The sequence below is a fragment of the Capra hircus genome, chromosome 3 (assembly GCF_001704415.2).
Source record: "Capra hircus breed San Clemente chromosome 3, ASM170441v1, whole genome shotgun sequence".
Classification (NCBI taxonomy): domain Eukaryota; kingdom Metazoa; phylum Chordata; class Mammalia; order Artiodactyla; family Bovidae; genus Capra; species Capra hircus.
Window position 1 is genome coordinate 68,358,917 of NC_030810.1, and position 23,156 is coordinate 68,382,072.

A 23,156-nucleotide genomic window follows, 5' to 3' on the forward strand; every position below is an offset into this window, starting at 1 on the left:
TGAAAGGGTAGAATGGAGTGTACTCGAATTAGGCTCGGACAGGGAGAAATAAAATTTCTATTTGACACGTTTCTACTTGCGAGGTCAAGCAGATGAAATTATTTCTTTTGCTTAGGTGCTATCCATTTTCTCTATAAAACTGGCAGCATTCTTTCTGTACAAATTGATCTGAACGAGGTAAACAGAAGGCTTGCAGTTAGTGGAGCAATTTTGAAGCAGTTGCTGTGAAAGGTGGATCATCCAGACCCTTTGCATTTGGGCAGTATTGGGGTTTTTTCTTGATGTTGGAAACCAAGACTCTGTAGTGACACCACTTCTGTATCATTATGTAATTTTCTCCAGCACATGTCAGCAGTACAAATGAAGGAAGAGTCAGTCCTCTCACTTCTTTGAACACGTCTTATGTTCCAGAAGCTTCTTTAATCTTTTGAGCACTCAGATTTCTACAGCATCTGCTTCACCATTTTGCCATACACGCCAAGACTTTTTTGTATTTATTCATTCATTCATCCAATAAATATCTCTTGAGCCCCTTTGACTCAGGTGTGAGATGCTAAGACACTGAATACACAGTTCTAAATATATATGGTCCTTGTTTTCAGGCTTCCATGCCTAAATAAGCAACTTGTTCTTCCAAACTCCACCCTGCAGACATCAGGGCACCAGATTCTCCCCAATTATAGATCACTCCTGGAACTCATACAGATCATTTGGCCACGTATTATCAAGATGGCTCCATTGAATGTTTCATTTTCATACTGGACCCATGCTATGTTCCTCCTTTTGAGAATGTATTGTGAGCTGAGAAAGCTCACTGAATTCCTAGGATTTATAACTAGGATCTATAGGACCCATGCTATGTTCCTCCTTTTGAGAATGTATTGTGGGCTGTTAAAGCCAACACTGAATTTCTAGGATCTATAACTAGAGACCCAAGGGCCAAACCCAAGGAAATGCACACAGCACGTAGTACTTGGCTTCCCAGGTGGCACCTGTGGAAAGGAAACTGCCTGCCAATGCAGGAGACAGAAGAGATGCAGGTTCAATCCCTGGGTTGGAAAGATCCCCAGGAGGCGGGCATGGCAATCCACTCCAGCATTCTTGCCTGGAGAATCCCGTGGACAGCAGAGCCTGGTGGGCTACGGGTCATAGACTCGCAAAGAGTCGGACACGACTGAAGTGATCTAGCAGCAGCAGCATGAGATATTTATGTTCACACCTATTATTCTTTTCCCTGGTGGTAAAGAATCTGCCTGCAATGCAGGAGACTCAGGTTCGATCCCTGGGTTGGGAAGATCCTCTGGAGAAGAGAATGGCAACCCACTCCAGTATTCTTGCCTGGAGAATTCCATGGACAGAAGAGCCTGGTGGGCTCCAGTCCATGGAGTTATAAAGAGTCAAACGTGACTGAGTGACTAACACACACAAGAAATCTTTACGTATTAAAGAATGTAGCACTACTGCATCAAATGGAAGTAACGTTTATTTAACCTCTTAAAAGAGAGCTACCAGATGCAAAACAGTTAAATACACATATGTGTATTTATATATAAGGAATGTTGAGTTAGGAATCACATAATGTATGCTTTAAGGGGAGACAGAAAAGTAAGAGGTTTTTTTTCCTACTTTTGTAAGTCTGTTTTGAATAGTAAGAAATTCCATATGAGATTACAATTTGGGGCCAGAAGCCAGTATACAATGTCAAAAGATGATTGTCAATATTCAGTCAGTGAGGACACTACCAGGAGAGACAGCTTAACAGTAATAGTAAGGGGGAGACAAGGGTATAAAGAAGATATATGTGTGTTCTTTCCTCTACTGTTGTTGTGATCCAAAAATTTTAAATAAAAAATATGCACAAATGCATAATGGATGTTTCTTTTAGTGAAAAGGGGAAAAACATATCCCTAAGGGTTGGGAATTGAAATTGATGAGCTTGGCAGTAGGCTTTGGAAAAGAGCAGTGATAGCCAACCTGACTAATAAGAAAAAAATGTTGCAAATAAGCACTAGTACCAAAAAAGCAACAAATTTTGAATTGTGCAGAAAAACAAAATGGTCTCATAATAGCCCCTGAGGGAAGATTTCTTGTGACAATGAAATTTTTGTAAGTAACATAATGGAAAAAAGGGACTCTGCCTGCAAGATCCATCAAGAGATAAAGTATTAATCTCTCTATTCCATGGGAAATAATGGATTTTTTTATAGGAAAACTAATCATGTGCAATATATTTCCACAAATCACAGGTCAATGCATTTTATTCTCCAAGCAGTCATCTGTGATAAAGAATCTGACTGGCGATTCCAGAATGGTCAGTCTTCATAATGAAGGGTAAAGGTAACATCTAGCTAACTATTAATATTTTGCCTGCAAGCATCTTGCCAGAAGAAACTGCTGAAATGGGCACTGAAAATAAGAGAAGACCCATGAATTTATTGTAATTTGATCAAGCCCCTTCCCTGCAATGAAGAAGATTTGTTTTGGAATTCATAATTTCCCCCAGCTTTTTGGAGTCCTAACAGTTAAGACAGGAAATTCTTAGAGCTTATTACTTACTGTGTGCTCTTCCTCATGATTATTTAGATAAATAATCAGAGAATACTTATATAAATAACTTTAATTCATTCTTAAAACAGATTACTTTGTGAATTTTCTACGGTGGCTTGTGAAGAATTTCCCCTCCTCCCAAAGCCAACTCACTCTGTCTCCCCTCACGGATTCCTTTTGTATCTAAAAGCATTGACCAGCAGAGCCTTCAGGCAGATCTTCATGAAAACAGTTTTTCTCAGTTGAGCTTTTGATAGGTACTTGGCATCCATGAGTTTGTGATTTTACCCTCTGTAAAGCACCAGACCACAGCATGTCTATCTTGCTGTGAAAGCCAAGTTTGGGACTACACCACCATCAGACTGATTCAGCCAACTTTTATCTATCATGTTCCCACTGGATGCTGGAAATCACACTTGCTCATGACACTGGGCACAATTCTATGAACAAGATTGACAAGGTCCCTGCCCTCATAAAGCTCACATTCTAGTATGTTGACTACAGTCCAAAACTAGGAGCTGCTATGTAGGAAACCACTCTTGGCACTTCAAGCTAAGGATTCTTAGATATTCCTATGAATCAAGTAGAATAAGAACTGTAAGGAAGGGGAAAAAAGAAGTAGGGTATTGATCCCAAGAGAGACCTCCTGCTTAGGAAGCCAGGGTTTAATCAAGCAAGCAGCCTTAGGTGAGGGAATGAAAGAAAATCTTACTGTTTTTCAGGTAGGGAGGGCGACTCAGTAGGGGCTCAAAATAAACCATTCTTGGAACAAGAGCAGGCTGTTGATTATGTGCTATGATTTGAGATGAACTGGGAAAGCTGCCAGTTGAAAATGTCTCCTCCACAGATGTCTGTAAAATGTGAATGTTTACTTCTCTAGGGAGAGATGGCAGTTAAAAGAATGGACTTTGGAATCAGGCAGGCTTGTTTGTGAATTGCAGCTTGGCAACTTAAGAACTATGTGACTTTGAAGAAGTTACTTCTCTCTCTTACCCTCAGTTTTGTCATCTATGAAATGGGGGTAATCATGCACCTTCATGGGGTTTTTGTAAGGCTTAAAATAGTTATTATAAATCAAGCAATAGCACAAGTGTCCAGAAATAGTAAATATTCAATAAGTGATAGAAATTCTTAATATTATCTATATGATTGATTCAGTCATTCATTCATTCAACTAACATTCACTGAACTCCCACTGTGTGCCAGGTATTGTGCTGGTCATGATGAAACAAAGAAGCAATTGACTAGTAAATTGTGAAAGGTGCCCTAAGAAATAATAAGAAAAAAAAAGTTAAACACAAACTTTTCTCTTTTTCTAAAAGCAGAAAAAGAACATTCTAGGAAGATGGAACAAAAAAGCCTCAGTGTATGAAAATATTTTAGATCTGTTTCTTTCTAGAAACTGAGATGTAGATGGTAGAAATTGGACCGTTAGTATAAGAGGGTACTTCATCTTAAAAACAGAGTTTCCTTGACTTCTGTGGCACTGCACACTCCTTCCTGGTTTTTCTGCAGTGTCTCTGATAGGTCCATCTCAGTGACCTTTGTGGGGTCTTTCTCCTTTACCACTATTTGCTGGAGTTCCTCAAGACGGTCTAAGATGCTTTTCTTTTTTTTTTCTTTTTTTTAAGACTGTCTAAGATGCTTTTAATTCATCTGCTCTCCTTAAGCATCTCATTCATCATCAATAATTTTATTGAGGTTTAAATTGCTATCTAAATTATAACTCCTCAATTTTTATATCCATGTCAGCTCTCTCTTACACACTCCTCTTATTTCCAACTTACTCATATTTTCAGTTATTTAGTGAATATCTTCACTTGGTTGTCTTAAGAACACCTCAAAATTAGAATGTCCAAAACCAGCTTGTCTCCTTTCCAAAGCCCCTTCCAGTGCTCCCTTTCCCAGTAAATGTACTCTCATCCTCTCAAGTGCTCTACAAGTGAAAAACCTGCCCGTCATTCCTGACTCTACCCTCTCCCTCAGTCATCGCATCACCAAGTCTGTTCTCTCTGCCTCTTAGATATAGATAGATGGCTGTTTGTTTCACTATCCTCATTGACACCACCATAAAGCATGACTTTCATATTGTCTCCCCACATTTCATCTATTGCTTTCCCACCTAATCCAGTATCCACACAGCAGCCAGAAAATGCAAATCCACCTATGTCATTACCTTATTTAAAGCCCTTCAAAGCCTTCCCACTGCCCTTGGGAAAAATTCCAAACTCTTTACCAAGCTGTCTGCTTATCACTCTCCTATTTCCAGTCATTCTGAAACTTTCTTTTGCCAGTACACTCTATCCAGGCTATTGCTTACCTTTTACATTTTCCTATTTGCTGTTCCCTGGGCCTGCAGTGCTTTGCTCCCTGTTTTTTTCATCTAACTATACTAAGTCATTCTTTTTTTTTTTTTAGTTCTGCAGACTTTTATTTATTTTTTTATACAATTAATGTTCATTTGCTGTTGTATCTTTTTTTTTTTAATTTTAAAATCTTTAATTCTTACATGCGTTCCCAAACATGAACCCCCCTCCCACCTCCCTCCCCACAACATCTCTCTGGGTCATCCCCATGCACCAGCCCCAAGCAAGCTGCACCCTACGTCAGACATGGACTGGCGATTCAATTCTTACATGACAGTATACATGTTAGAATTCCCATTCTCCCAAATCATTCTCAGTCATTCTTATGGTCTCATTTAGAAGTCACATCCTCATTGAAATCTTCTCAACCCCCTACTCTAGGTCCAAGAACCATGGATAAGAGGGAAAGGAGAAAGGATGGGAAGAAAAAAATATGATCAGATTTGCCTCGTGAAAATCACTTTGGGTGATGTGTGGAGAACAGACAGGAAAGAGGTGAGAACAGTTGTTTCCAGTAGTTAAAATGGTAAGAAGGCTATTGCAGAGATCTAGCTGAGAGATATTAGCTTGAATCAGGGAGGTGGTAATAGAAATGGAGAGAAGGTAATGCTGTCAGAGATATTTTGGACATGAAATCAATAGGCTTTGATATTGCAAAGCCTATGAGGAGAGTGATGTCTGAGGAGAGTGATGCCTCCCTACTCCTCTGGTTTCCACGAAGAGGTATTTTCCTTAAAATTTCCTGGCTTCTTCTTGCCTTGTCTCATACTCCTTTCACATGATTGATGAGCTTGGATGAGTAACTGGGCTTGCAAGTTTCAGCCTTTCCTCTTTTTCCTTTAAGCCTGGACTGCCTGCAGGGAGCATGGGCTCTTGGTCTGCAGAGGGGCAAGTTTTTTAATAAAGAACCTGTCCTTCTAAGGGGAAGGCTCCAGGGGTCTGGTGCTATCAGGGACAGGATTGGTAAATCTTCCTAAAGCTGGGGTTTGGAAACTCATTTTTGCCACACGCTTACACCACATTCTTCAGTCTGGCCTTCATCAGTAGGAAAGCTGACACATTGATTTCTATTTTCCTCACTCTTATTTCTTAATTTATTCTGAGCTCAGATGTGGGTTGGAGGAGAGAGAAAACAATGAACCAGATTATTAGATTTCCAGGTTATACAACTGCATGGGTTATAGTGTTACTCTTTCCTTCCTTCTGTTTTTCTCCTTTTTCAGATGGGGCAGTAAGAACTCACACATTCAGAATCTGGAGGGAGCAAAGTTTGAGATATCCTTAAGAAGAGATATGGAAAATGTCAAGTCGACAGTTGTACATACAGATCTGGGGCTCAAGGATACAGCCTGGGCTGGAGATAGACATTTGAGAGCCATCAGCAAGAAGATCACTATTATAGTGAGTTTGAGGAAGATGAATCCAGTTTCACAGTACCTGCCACCTATTTCAAGGCCCTGGTTTGGGCAGCAGATCTGATGCAGGATATAGACAAACCAGCATTAATAGCAGGATGGATACCTTTCTAGAATCAGTCTGTTTCCAAGAAGATCTGTCCATCAGTGATGAAAATGATATTCCTTGGAATATAAGCAGACGCATCACCATTTTGTGTTTCTGTGACTGGTAAAACGGTCAAGGAGCAGCCACCAAAAGCATCATTCATTTCAGCTGCTCTCTAGCAGACTGGAGTACAGGTAGAAGACATCACCAGGCTTATAGGCCTCATGACCAGTGGGTCAGGAGAACAGCAGAGACATCGATGATAAGCAACAGCCTGTTTGGATAAGTCATCATAAGTGATCAAAGCATGTTTGCCATTATCCCTAAAATATTCTCCCATGAGACATCCAAAATAAGAAACCAGGTACTGAAGTGGGCAGCATCTGCAGCAGTAGCTGACACCACAATGGTGTACTTCATGATATCTGCATCTGTAAGTGTCTTTATTAATTGGGCAACAGTGGATCTCTTTTGACCAATGGCAATGTAGATGCAGTATAGCTTCTTCTTGTCATTATTTCCATTGTTGAATCATTTCTAGTTAATGATTGTGTCAATAGCAATGACATTTTGCCAGTCTGTCGGTCACCAATAATCAGGTCATGCTGACCGCAACCATTCAGCACCAAGCTGTCCACAGCCTTAATGCCAGTTTGCATTGGTTCCCACACAGAGATCTGAGGAATGATCCTAGGGGCTTTCAGGCCAATTTGCCTTTGGACCTTGGAACCAACTGGACCCCTTCCATCAGTGGCATTACCAAGGGCATCTACTGCAGGATCCAACAGCTTCTCACCAACTGGAACATCTACAGTAGCTCCAGTTCTCATCACAGTATCTCCTTCCTTAATTAGCTCATCATTTCCAAACACAACAACACCAATATTATCAGCTTCCAAGTTCAGAGACATACCCTTTAACCTGAATAAAACCCTACCATTCCTTTTGCTTGAACATTTTTTAGTCCATGTACATGGGCAGTATCATCACCAATATGTACGACATGCCCAGTCTCTTCAAGATCAGCAGAGGCATCAGCTGCAAGAATATGCTCTTCAAAAAGAGAGGACACCTCAGCAGTGCCAGTCATCTGAAGATGAGAATGAGAGGCATGAAGGCTCCTTGCAACAATGAAGAATCATCCCAGAGCATTTTTTACCAACTCGGTCTGCCAAGGGAGGGCAAGGCCCACCGCTGCTGTGATCCACACAGACGACATCCTTGGCTGCTCCTTCTCAAGTGCTTTCTCTGCACTTGTGGCCCAGAGACCAACTATATGGTAACTTTAAAGAAACTGCTAAATTGTTCCAAAGTAGTGTGTGATGGCTCCAATTTTTTCAAATCCTTTTCAACAGTTGGTATTGTCAGTTTTCTACTTTAGCCATTCTAGTGAGTGTGTAGCAGTGTATCATTGTGATATTAATTTGCACTTATCTAATAAGACTAATCAGAGAAGGCAATGGCACCCCACTCCAGTACTCTTGCCTGGAAAATCCCATGGACGGAGGAGCCTGGTAGGCTGCAGTCCATGGGGTCGCTGAGAGTTGGACATGACTGAGCGACTTCACTTTCACTTTTCACTTTCATGCACTGGAGAAGGAAATGGCAACCCACTCCAGTGTTCTTGCCTGGAGAATCCCAGGGATGGGGGAGCCTGGTGGGCTGCCGTCTATGGGGTCGCACAGAGTCAGACACGACTGAAGCGACTTAGCGGCAGCAGCAGCAGTATGACTAATGGTTCTGGGCATGTTTTCATATGCTTATTCAGTCTGTATATCTTGAGTGAAGTGATTATTCAAAGCTTTTGCCCATGTTTTGTGTTGAATTATCTTTGCTGTTGAGTTATAAGAGTTCTTTATGTATTTCGGATACAACTCCTTTATGAAACATATGTCTTACAAATAATTTCTCTCAGTCTATGGCTTATCTTTTTAATTTTTAAATGGTGCCCTGAGAAAACCAAAAAATTTTAATTTGGATTACTTGAAATTTATCCATTTTAAAATTTTATTATTTGTGCTTTTTGTGTCATATCTAAGAAATTATTGCTTACCCAAGGTTACAAATTTTTTCCCATGTTTTCTTCTAAAAGTTTCAAAGTTTTAGCTCTTATATATTATAGACTGATATATTTTGAGTTAAGTTTTGTGTATGAGTGAGGTAAGAATCAAAATTTTGTTTTGTTTGCATAAAGATGTCCAATTATACTAGTACCATTATTTGAAAAAAAATTTTTTTCTTTCCTATTGATTTAGTTCAGCACCTTTGAAAAAAAGTTAACCTATGTCTAATTGTGACTTTCTATTTTGTTGCATTGATCTGTATGTCTATCCTTATGCTGAAACCATATTTTTATGATTACTATAGCTTCATAGTATCATCCTGAAATAAGGTGTGAAAGTCTTCCGTGTTTTTTATTTTTCAAAATTGTTGTAGCTATTCTAGTTTCTTTGCATTTTCACATAAATTTAGGGTCAGCTTCAATTTCTACTAAAAAAAAAATGCCTCCTGAGATTTTGTTAAGGATTGCTTTGCACTGAATCTATAGATCAGTTTGGAGAGAATTGCCATCTCAACAATATTTAGTCTTCCAATTCTTGAACATAGTATTTAGATATCTATGAACACCATTTTTATTATCAAAAAATAATCAACAACACTTTCGCCCTTTTCTCAAATAGTTAATTATTTATTAGTACTATAATCTTAAAGGAAAATGGATTTCTCCTATAGCTGCTAGTTACAGGTGAATAAAGCTGTCATAGGCAGGTGAGGGGCTGCTCTCAAGGAAATGCGCTGAGCTATTCAGAATATACTGACACTGGTAGTTTACTATGGGAGAAAGAGTTTCAGTGAGAGTGCTGTGAGTAGGTTGCAGAGGTGAATGGGTCAAAATCATTCTCAGCTGTCCTTCTTTTCTACTTGTTTAGGATACTTATAAGAAAGGGTCATTTAATTTGTCCATCATCATCAGTACTACATATATAATCTTACAGAAGATAAGTGCTCAAGTGCTGAATAGTTTTTAGTTATTGAAAGATCATTAGAAAATTCTGGAAAAATTATTTATGATAGCATTTTATTACAGGAAGAATAACAGGTGAACATATTGCTGTTTTTATAGATCATTGTTTAAGCCTTTTCTTGCTGAATTTTATTGCTAAAGTAAATTATCATGAAATGAATATAATTATCCAAACCAGATAGTTTACATAAATTAATGAATGTCACTCAAATACCAAATACTGGAAGATTTGAAGAAATACTGTTGTTTGTTAATATATTGAAAAATACTGGATGGAAAAGGCAGCTTTAATAAATGAAACAGCAACAACAGTGAATCTTCCTTATGAAGAGTGAAAAACAGTTTTTCTTTAAAATTTTTCTATTTGAGGAAGCAAAACCCATTTTCACTAAGGTACACTAAAGAAAAAGAGCAAGCAGCAGCCTGCAGAAAATAAAATGTAACACTCTGCAGCTCCAATTACAGAACTGCAGAATGAGAAAGAAATAAATGAGACACAACAAATATAAACACTTTATATCTGTTATATTCATGTTATCAGCTTCATTTACAAAGAAAACATGAAGAGTTCACTGTAAGTAAAAAGAAAAAGATATAAAGCTAACCCAACTACATTCATAAATCTATAACACTTCTTAAAATATAAATGGACACATTTCAAAAAAATCAACTATGATAATGCTACTTAGAGTAGAATTTATTAGGATTAAATTATTTTTCATATTTAATAATTTATTCAACATTAAAGAGAATTTAATAATAGCCCAATGATAATTAACATTTATAGTAAAAAAAATTTTTATATACAGAAAGGATAGAGATAAATGGATAGATATAAACAAATATAATACATGTTCTAGGTATATTTTTCCATTGTATTTTGCCTCTCTGAAGGGAACTACAGATTTTTCAGTGGGCACATAGAAAGTTTTTGAATGGATGAATGAATTCATCTGCTATGATTTCTTCATTTTATAGATGGACAGATTAGTGGTCCAAAGAGGTTAAATGACATTCAGTTATTCATTAATGTATGCCTGTATATATTTACTAATAAAATTATTTTTTTGAGCATCTACTATGTGCTGAGCCCTCAGCTAAGAACTGGGAATTCAAGAATAAACCAAAATCAAAGAAGTACCTAGTCTATGGAACTTATGATTTAATGGGAGGAGACAGACTAATTACACAATAACTATCAACTGAGAATAAGTGCCCCAAAGAGGTATATTTGGAGCTAATCAGAGGTAGAAGAAAAGGGGAAGTAACTTACCCCAGATACACAGATGTAACTATCAGAGACAGAATAACCCAGAGCCATTATCTTTCCAAAATACATTTAGTTAAATGGTTGAAAGTACTTAGTATTAACATTAGAGGATATCTCACACAAAAATTGGAACATAATCAAAAACAGTTACAAACCTTTAATAAGAACTTAATTCTTAAAAATCAAATAAACTGTTTGATAAATGGTGCTAGGTAAACTGTTCTTTTGGCGAAGTAGATTTTTCACTTACATTTCATAGAAAAATCAATTCCATTTGACTTAAATATCTAAATATATTTTAACAAAACTAAAAAGTATTATAAGAAAATATAAAATCTAAAAAGTATGGGGACAGAATGAACTTCTTAAATAAGAAACAAAATTCAGAAGCCATAAAGGAAAAGAGTAACTAAATGAAAGTTAAATAGCTAGTCATAGAAGAAATTATTCTGTCTACACACGCATACACACATACACCACTATCACCACCACCACTATGCAATTATATCTATAGAATATAAAGAACTCTAGCCATTATATCAGAGAAAGCGATGGCACCCCACTCCAGTACTCTTGCCTGGAAAATCCCATGGATGGAGGAGCCTGGTGGGCTGCAGTCCATTGGGTCGCGAAGAGTCGGGCGCAACTGAGTGACTTCACTTTCATTTTTCACTTTCCTGCATTGGAGAAGGAAATGGCAACCCACTCCAGTGTTCTTGCCTGGAGAATCCCAGGGACAGGGGAGCCTGGTGGGCTGCCATCTGTGGGGTCACACAGAGTCGGATACAACTGAAGCGATTTAGCAGCAGCAGCAGCCATTATATTGGGGAAAAAAAAAAAAAAAAGAACTCTAGCCAATCAATAAACAAAAGACACATAGCCCTACTGAAAAATGGGCAAAAAATATGTGGTGTATGCACGCTCAGTTGTCCACCTCTTTGCAGCCTCATGGACTATAGCCCTATAGGCTCCTCTGTCCACGGAATTTGCCAGGCAAAAATACCAAAGAGGATTGCCACTTCCCCCTCTAAAATGGTCTACAATAATCTTTGTCTCTGGATACTCACACCCCTTGTGTAATCTCTTACATGTGCCAGGATCCAATAAAATACAACAAAGATGATGGGAAATCACTTCTGTGAATAGGTTCCACAAGGCAGTGACCTCTGTCTTGCTAGCTGTCTATTGCTTCTCAGCTCACACACTGATGAACTGAGTTGCCATGTTAGAAAGGCCCGCATAGTAAGGAAGTGAGAGTGGTTTCTGGCCAACAGAAGTCAAGGAACTGAGACCCTCACTTGAACAGTTCCTGAGGAATGGAATTCGGCCAACAACCACAGGATCTTGGAAGTGGATCCTTCCTTAATTAAACTTTCAGATGAAACCATAGTCTTGTAAAGAGACTTAAAGCAGAGGACTCAGTTAAGCTGTGCCAGACCCTGACCCACAGAACTATGAGATGATAAACGTGTGTTGTTCAAGCCATTAAATTTGCAGTAATATCATGTAGCAATGGATAACTAACAAAGGTTATGAATAGGCAATTTATAGCAAAAAAAAAAAAATACAAATGATCAACAGATATACTTTAAAAATGCTTAATCTTGGGTGTCCCTGGTGGCTCAGTGGTGAAGAAGTGCTCAGTCTCTGGTCCGGGAAGATCCCGCATGCATGGAGCAACTAAGCCTCTGTGCCACAACTATCGAGCCTGTGCTCTAGAGCCCAGGAGCCACAATTACTCAGTCCATATGCTGCAACTACTGAAGCCCGTGTGCCCTAGAGCCCAGGCTCCACAACAGAGAAGCCACCTCAATGTGAAACCTGCGCACCACAACTAGAGAGTAGCCCCTGCTCCCTGCAAATAGGGAAAGCCCATGTGCAGCAACCAAGACCCAGCACAGCCAAAATTAAATAAAAATTTTTAAAAATGCTTAATCTCACTAGTGGTTAGGAAAACAATACAGAAAAATTACGGTGAGATATCAATTTGTACCTGTCAGGCTAGGAAACATGCTAAAGATTGATAATTTCTAATAAAAGCAACAGTAGAGGGAAAAAGAGTACTTTCCTACAACTTTGAGAGAAGTTTAAACTGGTACAGTTTCCTCCATGGAGAGCAATGTTGGTAGCACCTTTGAAAAGTTTAAGCAATACAGACTGTTGATTGCATTAAATCCCCCTCTGGAATAGAAAGAAATACAGAAAGAATAGAGAGGTGTCTCAGTGTTCATTGCAGTGTTTGCTGTTGCAGCAAAATATTGGAAATGATCTAAATCTCCTTCAGCGGGGAGTGGCCAGATAAATTATGACACATTCATACAATTGTAGTCAATAAAGGTAGATTTGCATATACCAACCTGGAAATGTTTTCACTGTTTATTAATGGGTTAAATTCAGGTTTATACTGATCTTGTTAGTATGACCTAATTTCTGATAATACAGACATATACATACATACTTTCATATGTGCACATGTGTATATGTATAGGAAAAAGTCTGAAAGGATTCACATTCACACCAACTGCTGCTAAGTCACTTCAGTCATGTTCGACTCTGTGCAACCCCGTAGATGGCAGCCCACCAGGCTCCCCCATCCCTGAGATTCTCCAGGCAAGAATACTGGAGCGGGCTGCCATTTCCTTCTCCAATGCATGAAAGTGAAAAGTGAAAGTGAAGTTGCTCAGTCATATCCGATGCTTAGCGACCCTATGGACTGTAGCCCGCCAGGCTCCTCCGTCCATGGGATTTTCCAGGCAAGAGTACTGGAGTGGGGGGCCATTGCCTTCTCCATTCATACCAACTAGGAAGTAGGAATAAAGCAGATGAAAGGGGGCCTTTCACTTTGTGCTTCCTATTGTTTAAATTTTTTCAGGGAGCAGATCATCCTTTTTGTACAATATTTGTCATTCTTAGACCAATGAAAATAAATAAAAGGAAATAAAAAATAAAACTAAAGCATTCTTTCCTTGCTGAAGGAGGAGAACTTTGATATACTAGTTCATCTTGTAACCAAAGGACACTGAAAACAGAAACAGATGTCCCTCATTCAAGCATAGAGAAGGGAGCAAAAACTGGAGAGCTGTTCAGGAAAGAAAGGTTTTAAAACAAAAGTAATCTCTTAGAATTTAATCTACACGAACACATATGGCTCATATCGAAAAAATTATTTTATAATATAAAAGAGAAACAGAAAAAAACTTGTTCATTTCACTGCTAAGAACAAAAACTACATTTAATAGCCATGAACATTTCACCAAATAGAAAATGTCCAAGAACAGATAGATAATACAAACAAAACAATGGAAAGAATTTCTCAAATAGACCAAAATTATATATGATTAAACGAGGAAACTTTTAGGTTGAACAATATGCAGTTGCCATTGTTATAAATCAAAAACGATAAATAAGCAGTGGTTTTATATTGTTCTATCATATATGCAGAAGAGTTTCTACATTATACAGCCTTTGAGACAATAACAAAAGTAAAGAGATTTTAAAATTTCAAGTTTTGTTTGCTGTTGTTTTTTTTTTAATATCCCACAAAGCTTCATGGGACAAACCTGAGATCCTACTTTGGTTTCCAGGCAGAGATATTCATTTATTCATAATAGATTACAAGTATAAAGGTTAATATGTGAGGCAATAATTCAGTTGTCTTTTGTGTCTAATTAGTGTTCAAAGCAGAAAAGAAGAAAACAGTTTCAAAAAATTACCTTTTATGAAAATCAAAATGAACAGATAAAAATTAGAGACAGCTTTCCCTCTGACAGCTTAACTTTGAAATAATCTCTAGATATAAAGAAAGCATCAAAATTCAGATTTTTCAAATCTAAGTTCATTTTTTTAAGAGCAAAGGAAAACGAAAATCCACTTAACTATAAAGAAATGGTTTTTTTTTTTAAACATCATAACCTGTAGATAATGAGTTCAGAGTATGGTATTAGAAGACAAAAAATAAAAGTAGCAAAAAGAATTTCCCTATAAATTAGTATCCTTACTTTATCCCTCAAATGTGCAATTTTACTTAGAAATCATTGTAAAATACTTTTACCCTTCCAATATGGATTAATTTATCATTAAATGTAAGATACAAGAAATTTCTATGTTTTGAAGCATAAATCCACAACCACTGTCCCTGTTCTAATACCAGAATAGAGTCCACCAGTAAAGACTCTACTCTGTCATAATAAAGAATATTTTTAGCTGAAGCAAGAAAAAAAGAAAAGGAAGGAAAAATATAAGAGAGAGAAGAACATGGAGAGAGTCGTAGGCTATAGGACTATTTCAAGAAACAGAGGGATACAATATGCCATCGCACTTCATGAAGAACTAGCACCTGGAAACAGCCCAGAACCACCTACTCTGTCTGTTTCTTTCTCTGTGAACCATACGTTCTCTCATTTCTTTCTCTGTACTCTGTAGACCTCTTTCTCTGCTTTCTCATGTGTGTGCCAAGGGACTGCTGCCTGAGTTAGGTGTTAGCCAAGATTGATTATAAATCATCTCTAAATACAAAATTCCAAATTTCATGAAAGAAAGAATCTGATTGGCTCAGGCTGATGTGTCTATTCCTCATCCAATCAACTGTGGATGAAATCCTGTAGACTAAATATGGCTCTAGGGTTTGCACCTGTGAAGGGATATTTGTGTATGTTTGGCAAAGAATGGGAGGGGACATAGTCTAACATAAATCCTGGTTCTAAAATTCTGTCTGTATTTTCAGGCTCATGATTTTCAAAATATTCTGAAATGTCCATTTGATCCAGTCTTGCACTTTTACTGTTTCTGATGTTTATATTACTATTTGTTCATACCCTAAATACATGTACCAAGAAAAAAAAAGTTAAATAAAGAATATTAAAAAGTAAGAACATTGTAGACTTTCAGAATAAATTAACCAAGCCTGTAAGTTAAATTCTTACACCAAAAAATCAATTTAGCAGGACATCAAAGACATCAAATTTCTAATGCCCTGAACCTATGAATATTACATAGGATTTTGCAGATATGATTAAGTTAAGGATTTTGAGATGGGGACATTAACCTAGATTATCCCAGTGGACCCTAAATATGATAATCATAAGTGTCATAATAATTGTAAGGGAGGAAAGAGGAATATTTTACTACACAGAGAAGCCAATGTGACTCTAAAAGCAGAGATTGGAGATGCCCTTGGAAGATGGAGAAAGAGGCCACAAGCCAAGGAATATAGGGGGCCACTAGAAGCCGAAAAAAGGTAAAGCAACCCCAATACTCTGGCCACCTGATGCAAAGAACTGACTCATTTGAAAAGACCTTGATCCTGGGAAAGATTGAAGGCAGGAGAAGTGGACGACAGAGATGGATGAGATGGTTGGATGACATCACCAACTCAATAGACATGAGTTTGAGTAAGCGTCAGGAGTTGGTGATGGACAAGGAGGCCTAGCGTGCTGCAGTCCATGGGGCTGCAAACAGTCGGACACGACTGAGTGACTGAACTGAACTGAACAGAATGGATCCTCTACTAGAGCCTCCGGAAGGAAGTTAGCTCTGCCAGCACCTTGATTTTGACTCAGTGAAACTGACTGTGGACTTTGGACCTCTAAAACTGTAAGAGAGCTATGTGTGTTGATTTAGGCCAAGTAGGTGGGGCGTGTAAGGTATGGTACAGAAGAATGAAGTAATGACCAGATCTGTGTTGAGTTGGGGGTATTAAAAAAGTCCAGATCTCACTCTCTTTTTTTTTAATTCTTGAAGGTAGCATTTCTGGTTGCTCTTTTAAAAATATTTATTCATTTGGCTGCATCAGATCTTAGTTGTAGCATGTGGGATCTTTCATTGCAGGATGTAGGCTCAAGAGTTATAGCACTCAAGAGGGGCAGGGGCTCCAGGGTGTGGGGGCTGAGTAGCTGCAGAGTATGGGGTTAGCTGCCCCATGACTTGTGGGATCTTAGTTCCCTGTCCAGGGATCGAGCCCTTGCTCCATGCACTGGAAGGCCAATTCTTAAACCCCGGACCACCAGAGAAGTCCCAAGTCCTGATCCTTGAACTGAGTCTTAAACAAAGTGTAGACTTTGGTCAGGCGAGCGAGGGAGGGGAAGGATGCTCTCAGGAGAGGGAGAAATGTGGCGCTGCAGGGCTGTGATAAAGTCATCACTGACCAGTGTGCAGGGACTAGCTGTATGTGCCTATGAGCTTTCTATCAGAAATATTTGGTCATGAAAATCTTCAAACATAAAGCAAAACTGAAAGAACATTACCATGAATACCCATATATACACTTCTCAAATCCTACCATTAATATTTCTATGCTATGTTGTCACATATCTATCCACATGAATTTCCAGATACTAAGAGGAGAAATTGAAAAGCAGAGACATTACTTTGCCAACAAAGGTCTGTCTAGTCAAGGCTATGGTTTTTCCAGTGGTCATATATAGATGTGAGAGTTGGACTGTGAAGAAAGCTGAGCACCGAAAAATGGATGCTTTTGAACTGTGGTGTTGGAGAAGACTCTTGAAAGTCCCTTGGACTGCAACGAAATCCAACCAGTCCATCCTAAAGGAGATCAGTCCTGGTGTTCATTGGAAGGACTGATGCTGAAGCTGAAACTCCAATACTTTGGCCACCTCATGCGACGAGTTGACTCATTGGAAAAGACCCTGATGCTGGGAGGGATTGGGGGCAGGAGGAGAAAGGGATGACAGAGGATGAGGTTGGCTGGATGGTATCACTGACTCGATGGACATGAGTTTGAGTGAGCTCCGGGAGTTGGTGACAGACAGGGAGGCCTGGCGTGCTGCGATTCATGGGGTTGCAAAGAGTCAGACACGACTGAGCGACTGAACTGAACTGAACTGTAGAGGAGAAAAAACACGTGCGAATAAAGATACTGTGTTGAGCATAGTCGCTCCATCGTGTCCGACTCTTCATGACCCCATGGACTGTAGCCCACCAGGCTCTTTTGTCCATGAGGATTCTCCAGGCAAGAATACTGGAGTAGGTTGCCATGCCCTCCTCCAGGAGATCTTCCTAACCCAGGGATCAAATTCAGGTCTCCCACATTGCAGGCAGATTCTTTACCATTTGAGCCACCAGGGAAGCCCAAGAATAACAGAGTAGGTAGCCTATCTCTTCTCCAGGAGAACTTCCCAAATCAGGAATCAAACTGGGGTCTCCTGCATTGCAGAAATCCTCAAATAGGATACTTTTATAATAAATTACCATTTTTTGTAGTTCTTTCCAAAGTCTGACTTCCATGGGAATCAGAGGTTATATGAACATAAATTCTTGGATAAGACATCAAATAAAAAAATTAAGGTTATATTTGTGGCATTAAATAAACAAGGGAAAACACTATTACAGAAAAATATAATCCATATACTATATCATTCTTTCATCTATCAAGAAAGTCCCTTTTGTGTTATTTCTGTTTTATTTTTGTTGCAGCTATAAAAGGCTTTATGCTGATTAGGAAGACTAGGTTTGTGATTTAAATGATAGTCGGTGGTCTAAATTCTCCCATCCAACTGATAATTGGATTTCCAGTTTCTAGATTTTTATGAAGGCTATGTTGTCATGCCTTCTTAGGATTTTTAATGTTTTATACACTCCTTATGGTAATTTAAGTATGCTGCAAAGAATCTGTTATGAATATGTATTAAAACTATAAAGAAAATGATAAGATGTGCTGAGAAATAATCTTTCTCTTATAAATGAATGCTTTGCTAATGTATATTCCAGGTGAGAAGGTTTTAGAAAAAGAGGCATTTCTGAGAATGTATGAGATGTAATTTAGAACCATGCCTTACTTAGTTCAATGGTTCTAAACTTCAGTGCTCATAAGAATTACCTGCAGAGCTTATAAAATGCAGAGATGAGTTGATCTCCCAGATTCTGATCAGTAGATCTAGAATGGGGTCCAGAATCTGTATTTCTGGCAAAGGATACAGACAGAGCACATTTTCAGAGACACTGTTAAGCAAGCTCCAATTCTGCGGCACTCAGGTTTGACTGACCATGTTTGTAGATCACCTCAGTCCATTTAGACAAGATATCAGTGACCTTTTATTGAGTACTAACATATTAATATTGAAACTATGAGGATGGGTTATTTGAACTATTCTTCCTGCTAAAAACCACTGAAAATGCTGGATAAAATATGTTTTTAAGTATCTTCTTTAAATCATCCTACCATTAGGTAGGAAATTAGCAGGCCAAAATCCAAGTGAAGGTAGGAATCCTGTGTGTAGCTGAAAACCAAAGATACTTTTGCTCTGAGGGTATTTGCTCAAAGGGGGAAATTAAGACGCACTTTTCATAGTTTCAGCTTATGAGACACCCAAGCTACTCTAAATAGTAAACTCTCTCCTAGTGAAGCTGGTACTCAAAGGGCTAGACCCCAGGGTAGGATGACCCAGAAGCAACTCCCCCAACACTCATCACTAGGGAAGATAAGGAGAGTTGCCCCAGTTCTGAGGGTCTAGGCAGGAGAAGAGAATATTTCTATGAAACTTGTAGTCACAAGCTAGCATTTGTGCTATTTTTCAGCCCAAATTTATATCATCTGAGTGATACAAAACATATTATGTAAGCAGAAAGGGGATGAATGGTCAACCTGGAGGCTCACAGACTGTGAACTTGCCTTGAGATCTCTAGCCTAAACTAAAGGGAAAAGGGTACCTGACATTTGTTCTCTATCCTCCCTTCTGTTAGCCAGATGGTAGTTCAATTGCTCCAACAAGAAAGAAATCAATGTAGCTCGCGTGGCTCTGCTTCCTTGCTCAGTTTCTTAATAACTTGAGGATTAAAAACTTACTTTACATAGAACGCCATGTTGAGTTACCTGTGTTACACAGCAACTTCCCACTAGCTATCTATTTTACATATGGTGATATATCTGTTTCAATGCCACTCTCTCAATCTATCACACCCTCTAATTCCCCAACTGTGTCCAAAGTCTGTTCTCTATGTCTGCATCTCTATTCCTGCCCTGCAGATTGGCTTATCAGTACTGTTTTTATAGATCCCATATATATACGCTAATACCTAGAGGGTGGAATGGGGTGGAGAGTGGGTGGTGAGGTTCAAGAAGGAGTAGACATACCTGTGCTTATTGTTGATTCACATTGTTGTATGGCAGAAGCCAACACAATACTATAAAGCAATTATCCTCCAATTAAAAATAAATTTTAAAAAACTTACTTTACAAAAATTTTTACATTTTTCCTAGAGATATTTTCATATTTTCCTAGAGATATTTCATTGATATTTCATAGAGATATTTCATATTTCATAGTGTATGAATATCAGAATTTTGATATTTATATAAATTTGCAGTCTGTTTTATATACCAGTCTTTTGAGTTCACTGTTATGAGTCTGTCCCCTAGAAATTGTTGCTGGATGCACTTCAAGAATACAGTTTCTCAGACAGCAGGGCTGAAAATAACCTGCTTGTGAAGTGCTTGGTGAGTTATTGACATGCTGGAAAGTCTTCCCTGGAGGCCATCAAGTCTGACTACCAACCCATTGCTCCTGAATAATGATAAGACATTTCTCCCCAAAATTAACACACTCAAAAGAAACATTTAGTTGTTTTCCACAGAATCCCTATAAACTAAGAGCAGATGAGATGAGACAGGCTATCTCTGGAAAGAGCACTGTCCTGGGAGTCAGAAGAAAAGTGAAGTCGCTCAGTCGTGTCCGACTCTCTGCGACCCCATGGTCTCCTCTGTCCGTGGAATTTTCCAGGCAAGAGTACTGGAGTGGGTTGCCATTTCCTTCTCCAGGGGATCTTTCCCACCCAACCCAGGTCTCCCGCATTGTGGGCAGACGCTTTACCGTCTAAGCCACCAGGGAAGCCCTCTGTCAGAAGAAGCAGGTTTAAATTCTGGCTCTGCTACTTACTAGCCCAGGGGTTGTGGGCTGTTTAAACAAATTTATTTTAAAAGAAAAAAAAGTAGGGGGAATTCCCTGATGGCCCAGTGGTTAGGACTCGGCTCTTTTCACTACCGAGGGCCTGGGTTCAGTCCTAGCTGGGGAACTAAATCCCACAGCCATGCAGCACGGCCAATAACAACAAAAAGATAATATTCCTAGTTGGGGAACTAAAATCCCACAAGCCATGTAGCACAGCCAATAACAACAAAAAGATAGTACTGATTAAAAAAATAAATAAACAATTCTATCACTTGTAAAATGGTACGGATAATATTTACCTTATAGTATAACCGTAAATATTAAGAAGGATAATATATGTACGAATGTCTAACATAAAGTGAAGTTTGCTCAGTCGTGTCTGACTCTTGGCAACCCCATGGACTATACAGTCCACGGAATCCTCCAGGCCAGAATACTGGAGTGGGTAGCCAGTGGGATTTCCAGGGGATCTTCCCAACCCAGGGATCGAACCCAGGTCTCCCTCATTGCAGGTGGATTTTTTACCAGCTAAGCCATAAGAGAAGACCTATGTCTAACATAATGCTGACATTTAACAATAAATATCAATAAATGTTGGTTTCCATCCTTGGTTCCACTACTTTCTAATAATATAGACACACTTTAGAATTTTTTTTCTCCTCTCATCCAGATGTATCTGGAAGGACTGATGGTTGTTTTGCTGCTGATGATAATCACAGTAAGAAGAAGAGTAGTAATACAGAAAAATCACCGCCAGCTTTTATCAAGAAAATTTGTTTTTCTAGATACTTCCCTTACCCCCAAAGAAGAGGAAAGGAAAGTTCAAAGAAGATTAAGTAGTGGCTGTAGAAGCATAAGGGGAAGTAGTGGAGGGTGATGTCCTAGAGACCAGTGGAATAAGGAATTTCAAAGAGGGAGTGATTAAAATGTAGAGAGTCAAACCTGTTCAAATGTTAGAGAGAAATCAAGTAAAATAAAGACAGAGAATTTGCTATTTGACTTAGACTAGAAGAGTTTGGACGAATGTTTTCAAGTCTGGCTGTGAAGTGAAAGGAAGAGGTGGGTACAGAAGGACGCAAGACTGAGAATGCCTATTTGCTTAGATGGGACAGAGCTATAGGAGATAAAATACTGGAAGAGAGGAGACAACAGAGAAAGGAAAGTACAAGACACAGATGTCAGGATAAAGAAGAAAAGGAAGCTCCTGGGGCCAGGACTCAGATGGGTAAAGAAGCCTTAGAGGGAGGGATGCCTATCTTATTTTAAGAGGAAAAGGCACGGTGCACACACAGTTAAAGATTTGGAGCCAGGAAGTTAAACCAGCATTTCTTGGATGGCTTCTGTTTTCTGTGTGAAGTAGGAATTTAAGTAGTCTTTTGAGAGGAAGGGAAAGGCTACCGACTCCAGTATTTTGGCCTGGAGAATTCCGTGGACTATATAGTCCATGGGGTCACAAAGAGTCAGACATGACTGAGCGACTTTCATTCACTTTGAGAGGAAGGAGGTAGGAGGGGGAGGGTTAGATGTTGGAGGGAAGAAGCAGAGAAAGTAAAAAGAAAAAAAAAGTATGGGGCATAGCAAGGAAAACCGATCAGAAAATCATAATAAGATTATAGAGCAGCACTGAGGCTCCCATTGAAATGGACCACTGTGAATTTAAACTCATTACAAAATGTAGCGCTGTGTGGTTTTCTTCAGACACTGTAGAGAGAATAGGTGGGTTTTCCCATTGACCTGCGTAATGCAGTGCTGGTAAATACATCACAGCTGCTTTCAGAGGGTATGGTAGGAAGAACCCTGATTTGTAGCAGTGGTGTAAATACTTCCACCACGTCAAACTTCAAGCTACCAATGTGATGTCATTGATCTCAGACTTGGGAACAGATGCCCAGTGGCACACTGTTATGTAGTATTTCCACCATACAGATATAATAGCTGTAAATAATGTTAATCACATAAAAAATAGTAAAATGTAGTAAAAATAAGAAGTGATGAGTTTTTGTTATTTATTATCTTTGCTTTTATATAATTTTCTTAATTACAAGTGTATATAAATTTTAATAATAACCATACCTTGCTTGCAAATTTCCTGAAAATTTTACAATCATCTCTCTCAAGGCAGTATGAGCTGGCTCTAGCATGGCACTGGCTGTGGAAAACCAGGTTGAAATGGCTACACGAATAGATTGGGTGGGACTAGGGGCAAGGAGAGATCTGACATTTAAATGACAAGATTGCTTTACCTGAGGCCAGGACTCTGGGCCTGAGAGAGGAAACCTGAATTCACTAGAAAAGGAGGATAGAAATGATTGAGAAAACCTTGACTCTGGGGAAGGGAGAGGGGGTGTTAGATGTGACATGAAGGAGGGGTCAAAAGATTCAATATTAAAATGGTTACCAAATTTGTATCTATGTTGTGACCCTGTGTGTTCTCTCATTGCACTGCTGCTGCTGAGTCGCTTCAGTCGTGTCCGACTCTGTGCGCCCCCATAGACAGCAGCCCACCAGGCTCCCCCGTGCCTGGGATTCTCCAGGCAAGAACA

General features: G+C 38.9%; 1 pseudogene; it reads right to left on the reverse strand.

Annotated features, from left to right (window-relative positions):
• LOC102179534 lies at positions 6,310-7,635 on the reverse strand (annotated as a pseudogene).